The sequence below is a fragment of the Fundulus heteroclitus genome, chromosome 4 (assembly GCF_011125445.2).
Source record: "Fundulus heteroclitus isolate FHET01 chromosome 4, MU-UCD_Fhet_4.1, whole genome shotgun sequence".
Lineage (NCBI taxonomy): Eukaryota > Metazoa > Chordata > Actinopteri > Cyprinodontiformes > Fundulidae > Fundulus > Fundulus heteroclitus.
The window spans coordinates 29,810,171-29,817,373 of NC_046364.1; positions in this window are offsets into that span (position 1 = coordinate 29,810,171).

Genomic DNA, 7,203 nt, shown 5'->3' on the forward strand with positions numbered 1-7,203 from the left:
AAAATGCTGCCTGATTCAATGAGTCTGGATTGAAGCTGCAAAATTCAGATGGTAGGTTCAGCAGCAGCTTAAAGCAGAGAAGAAGAGGTTAGATAAGCTCATCAGGAATGCCAGCTCTGTTCTAGGATGCCCCTTTGACCCAGATGAGGTTGTGAGAGACAAAAGGACTCTAGCAAAACTAACATCACGGTTGGACAGTGTCTACCATCCAATGCCTGTGGCTGTTGCAGAGCTGGCAGCGCTCCTTTAGTGACAGACTGCTGCATCCTAATTCCTCAAAGTAGCATTTTTGAAGATTCTTATTCCCTGCAGCTGTTAGACCCTATAACTTATGACCATCACTGTGCCCAACAAACTCAATAAGGGTTTATTATCTCTGCTGGTTTTGCACAGTTGTTTGATTCTTGTAAAGACTCAGTTTATCATTTTTATGCATTAATATACATACATTTTGTTGATTTTTTAAAATCCCTTTAGTCAGTTCCACACATCTTTATTTTTTGACTATATTTTTACTACCTAATAACTACAGTATTTTCTTCTGCTGTAAATTAGCTCTTACTTTACTGTCTCTTTTTGTCATGTCTTCTTTTTACGTTTTGTTTGTTTGTTGTTTTACCCTTGTATCTACATCCTTTGATTTCTGTTTCACTTTGCTGCAGTTACACCTGGATTTCCCAACTGAGGACAAGAAAAGATATTTCTTTTTGAATTTCAGATTTGTCATTGTCCTTTCCGTACATCTCTGTGAAAGCTTGAATAACACATCTGAACACCAGAATCAGTCTGCCTAGAAGCTTAGCAACAGGTGACACATCCACTACTGATCCATGAAGTATCAGTTTGGTCCTAGATGCGTGACCATCATTTCTCCTCCAAACATAAATAATCTAATTTGTCCTAGTCCTAGGGACATTTTGTCTGTCAATTTAACTTGTAACATATTTGACCTGATTCTACTAACTGAAGCCATAGTAGCTTCGTGTTTTTTTTAATAAAGCTTTTTCTTTCTATAAAAACATTGCAGCATGAACAGGAGTTCTGTTCAAGCTGCTTTCCTGCTCTAAATCTACCTATCTGCTGTAGATGGCACTCAATATGAGGCCTTCTGAAAAAGATGTGTGCTTAGCAGAAAACACTGTACCTGACTCTGCAGCTCCTAGGGCTGGTCGGGGTCTGAATGTGCTTCAGGTATTGTGGCATACAGCTGGTCCTTTTAAGATCCATCCAGGTCTGCAAGCCAGTCAGCCAGCAACTGAGAGATATTTGCTTTGGGATGTCTAAATGCTGAACCACAAAGGAGGCAGGGTGCCGAGAAGAGGAGAAAAATCAATCTGGAACATAAAGGCTACCCTTTCTGCACAGCAAACTTGCTTACTCTGTATCGAGGACACGGACACTAGATCCCTGTTTTTCTAAGATATTTCCATCTAAAGTCAGGAAGTAATTTCCTTCAGAGGCAGGCCTAATGAATTCATCTATACTAGACATGTGATGAAACTAGATAGGAGAACAAAAAGATTAATTTTTAGAGAAGAAAAAATATTTCAAATGAGTATTTTGATGGCAGTGGGTAAAAATACAAAAAACAGGATTTATAGTACCTTTTTGTTTGTGAGCGTGGGTATCTGCATGTATATCTATCTATCTATCTATCTATCTATCTATCTATCTATCTATCTATCTATCTATCTATCTATCTATCTATCTATCTATCTATCTATCTATCTATCTATCTATCTATCTATCTATCTATCTATCTATCTATCTATCTATCTATCTATCTATCTATCTATCTATCTATCTATCTATCTATCTATCTATCTATCTATATATATATATATATATATATATATATATATATATATAGATATATATAGATAGCCAGACTCGATAATAATAAGCATGACAACAAACACACACACACCCACACACATTAAATACTAACTACAGCAACAGCAGTGAAAGATTATACATTATAGAATAACTTAGATAAGCAAAAAAACAAATTAAAAAAGAAAACATGTTTTACTCTAAAAAAGCTAAAACAATAATTCCCTAAAGTTTAAACTACCCCTCAGTGTTTTATAGTAAGCTACAATAGACACATAGAATGGTCCTTGCAATTCTGGGCTAGTCTGAAAGACATCCAATAATATTAAACAGGCCAGTAATTAATACAAATCACCAGAGGTAAATCACAAGAGAGGATGGGATGGAGGGTAAGAGAGCAAGCAAAAGAAAGAGAGAGAGAGCGAGAAAGAGGAGAGAGGTTGGGTGAAAGGAAAGGAGGATAGCAAGCAGAAGACGAACAGACCAAGCTCCTGGTTCAGTTGGACAAAGGCTTTGTCCGGTAAGCCCGATGCTGCTGCAGGTGTCATGGAGACAAAATGGACCCACTGACTGCTAGTAGGACAAAAACTCTTTGACCATCTGTATTTGGATTGGCAACCACTCCATGAAAACAACAAGAAACAAGAAGAAAAAAGGCAATTCTTTCCCTTTCTGCTCTGCTCAAAACACTGTTGTCTTTTCAGCGTCCATCTTTGCCTCCCGCTATGTGTTACTCTGAAGAACTTGGCTGTAATTCCTAATTTAAAAATGCAGTTTATGCAGAAATCCATTTTACGGAATCGCTTAAAACGTGTCTCATCCGTTAGCGGTCTCTTTCTTGTGTGCGATCCACACCGATAACCCTGGTCTAGCTTTCTTTCCCTCACAATCGCTCCCTCTCTCTCCATTCTCCCCTCCTAAACTGATCAATACTTCATTTAAATCATGACATTAGCCCACTACTACTGAAATAAAGATGTAAGAATAAGAACAAATGGTTAAAGTTACACAGTAGGTGATAATTTGGGTCAAAAAGTTAACGATTGCTTACAAATATGATGTCAGACAATAAAGAGTTTATATAAGTATGCAGGGCTGCAGTGCTGTTTGGATTTGAGCTCCTAAGCCTCACACTGATCAATACACATTTAAATTGAGGCTGAAGAATGCTTTCACAATGTCTCATCTCATAAGAAAAAAGCAAACATAGTATCCCAATTATCATCTTAAGTGACTAGCTTTAGGGACACAAATTCGATGCTGATAGAAGCAATATTTCATATTTATTCAGCAGAAATTTTACATTAGCACCCCAATGTATAATTATCTAATATATATGCACTCTCACGCTTTTATCTATTCACATATTTCACAATGAACAAAATCAATATTGTGCTTTCCTCATAAAGCGTGTCTGCATTAGATCAAATAATAAGCCGTTCAGAAAACTTAAAACAAGACGTGCTAATTTTCTGGCTCTCCCTGAAATTGCTGGCTGGAGTGGATGGCTAATCCTTCTGCTCATCATTAAACCTGGATATTTACCTGAGCAGCCAATGAGTCACGGGCCGATTCAAGCAGTACCTCTGCTGTTTTGTGTTTTTTTGTGGAGATGACAATGACAAAATGCTGATCAGGTCAGGATTTCTCCATTGTGAACATGGATGAACATAAGCAAGATCACAAGAAGAGAGAATGGGCAGGAATAGGCTGTGAACCCAACAATAGGAGGGTAGTCGGTGGAAATGGAGCACTCGAGGGAACATCACTTACATATTGTCTGACGCCAATGTTGACCAATAAGCAATTAAGCAGACAGACTAAAATTATTGATCAGGTGTTCAGACTCTTTTCTGCAGGCTAACTAGCTTGCCTGAGGTTGTGTGACAGCTGCTACAGCTGTGGACTACGACAGGGAAGGTGGGAGGAAGGGCAGAGTAGGTCTTTTTCTCCTCAGGCCCTGATTTAGGCAATGGATATTATCATTTAAGCAGCTATTGATTGCTACAGGCTTGATAAAGCATCATATTGAGAAGTCACACACAAGCAGAAAGGCCCTCAGAAGAATTCAAACATCCAATCAAAAAATATTATGGAAGGTAAACAGTTGTTCTTATTGATACGTTGCAGAATTGTTCGTTATCCAGTCTTCAGGATAATAGCACAATAAAGCAGGAAACAAATTAGAGCTAACGGAAATCTTAAGTATCAACAACATGTAGATATTAGGTATATAACTACAATGTTATAAACACCATGCTTAAGTCACAATGTCAAAACGAAATGTTGTTTTTTTTTTTTCAATCAAAGATGCTGTTTTTTAAGTCTTAAAAAAGTACATAGGGGAGCGTCACCTCTTGGATTGGAACAGCTAGCATGAGTTGTAGTAAATACTGTATAGATTGATGAAGCTAATACTAGGGATAGGCAATATGGACTTACTCTTTTATTACATGATTTTGAGTTATTCAGTGTGCAAAAACTTTAATCTCTTGTCAAGTCAAACTCAATTTTACTTGTTGCTATTACAAAAACAACAAATGCTACAATAAATCAATGCTACCAATACTATATAATCTAGCCAATTGGATGGAGTTTCACTGCCCTTTATGCTCACACTTGATATAGATATTTGTGACTGAGATACTAAGGTTCAAGGACAGTGGTAGGGTCATTGCAGGGATTTTTTTCCCTTGTCAAGTCCAGCTTAATGACAAGCAGAATGGTGCTCTAGCTGCTGTAGTTATGCCACAAAATATTTGCTTTACCAAGAGAGGCTTAATACCTATAAACCCTCCCTTGAGGCCCGACCCTCGATGATATATTATGTTGCTGTTAAGATATTATATACAAACTGATGCCAAACATAACAGGGGGAGAAGTGAAGAAGGATAACAAGAACAGAGTAAAAGAATGCGAAAAAGGAGAGAGACTCGAAGAAAACAGAAGAAAATACAAAACCTGCCAACTACCAGTCCTCAGGAGAAGGCCTGTCTCATACTTGAGAGGACCCACCTCTTTGACCGCCAGCCAGCTAGGGCTGGTCAGCATGAGCTGCAGGACCCTCAGAACAGCACCAATGAGTCTACAATGATCGCAGATAGGTGCTGTAGTGAACAGCCACCTGCACCAAGGACAACAAGCCCCAGACCCATGGTCAACTAAGTGCAGCAGAGTGGGTACACCTGGGGCCAACATCATACCCACTGGTGCAGCTACTCACAACTCCCCACCCCCGGAAGCATTCATGGAATGAGGTTAATAATACATTTTCTTCAAACTCTAGGGTCACTTGTGGAGTATCACAGGGTTCAGTCCTTGGGCCAATTCTCTTTACTACCCATCCATCCATCCATCCATCCATCCATCCATCCATCCATCCATCCATCCATCCATCCATCCATCCATCCATCCATCCATCCATCCATCCATCCATCCATCCATCCATCACACTTGTCCCTTGTGGAGTCGCGATGGGGGCTGGTGCTTGTCTCCAGCATTCAATGGGAGAGAGGCAGAGTACACCCTGGACGGGTTGCCAGTCTGTCACAGGGCAACACAGAGACAGACAGGGCAGTGAACCAGTAACACACACACTCACACCTAAGGAGAACTTTGAGAGGTCAATTCTCTTTACTATATATATATATATATATATATATATATATATATATATATATATATATATATATATATATGTGTGTGTTCCCGATTGTTGAAATTATCAGACAGCATGAAAATCAGTATGAGGGGTTGCTGCAAAGCCAATCATCAATAAAGAATTTGACTACTTTGAGATGATGTGTTGTCAAGTGGGACTGTATAAATGAAACTGAATTTAATTCATGGGGCGAGGTTAGAGAACCCCCACCCCCCTTTCTATCTCCACAGTCTTGCATGTAGGAGGAACTAGCGTGTAATTAAATGGGAGCAGGAATGTGGAGGAATTTGCCCTACCACTGGGAGACAGTAGAGCTTCTCACCACTCCCACCCAACTAGAGAACTTCAGTTTTAAGCAATGTCAGGGGCAGGGAACCCTGCAGAAGATAGGATAAGACAAGATAAGAAACTCCTTTACTGTCCCACAACACATTAAACCAGTAAGTATTGAACAGTTATTTATAATAAAATAATATACCATATTTAGTTAGAAATAATATTCAAGTTAAATGGAGGAAAGACAGCAGCAAATTTACACAATGATGTGAGAAAATACATTGTATTGCCAAATATATTTGCTCACCCATCCAAATTATTGGAATCCGGTGTTCCAATCACTTCCTTGGCCACAGGTGTATAAAATGAAGCACCCAGGCATGAAACCTTTTTTGTATAGTTTTCAGGTCCTCCCTCCTTCCTGTCCTGAAAGCCGTCTTCTTCTTTTTAGCAAATCTTTTATCTAAGGATTTACCCAGGGCTTGCTGTTTGAGAAGCACCTAAAAGTCATTGGGGGTACAGTAGTTGATATAGTCTGTGATTCATTCTGTTATTGCATCTATGTCCTCCCCGTGAGGACAGCAGAGTTTATTCCACGCAGTGGAGCTGAAAGAGTCTCTCAGGGCTTCTTTGGCCTCCTCATAGCATTTCCTCAAAGTGCATGTTACAACTGGTTCTCTGTGTACAAGGGGAATATACACAGGCTGGAGGTGAATCAAGTTGTGATCTGAGCAGCCCAGGGGAGGGAGGGGTGATGAACAGTATGCCTCTTTGCAACTTACATACAGGGAGTCTAATATTTTATTGTTTCTAGTGTTGCAGGTAACACACTGATTAAAACTTGGAATTGTGGAGGACAGTAATACATTGTTAAAGTCCCCTGAGACTAGAAAGAGAAATGCTTTGTTTTCATTCTGTTCTGCTCAAAATGGTATGGATGACATCATTGGCTGCTTCAGCATTTGCAGATGGGGGCATATGGAGCAAAACCAGTGACAGTTTGCAGCGATATTGAAAAGAGATTAGACATTGAAAAGTCAAAGATTCAAAATACAAATATCGAAAAGGAAAAGTCAAACACTGAAAAGTCAAACATTGATAAGTTAACATTGTTAGAAAGTAAAAACTTATGATATTCTGATTTTATTTTTTCAATGAGAGATGTTTTCAGTGTCACTGCAGATTTCCTTCAGCTATTATGCCACTACAAGGTGGTAGTGTACTGTTTTGCCGTCGGGGCTGGGGCTATATTCAAGGCCCCTTCATGGGCCTTCCATTTGTCCGTTACTCCTCGTGATCTACCTGCAGTGAACTTACGGAAAGCTCCGGTCTGCTTGACCACATGAAAGGGTATTATTTTCATGTCACTGCTAATAAAGATAATATAGGACACCGGACTCACCACAGTGATCTCGTCCGGAAACATCACTACC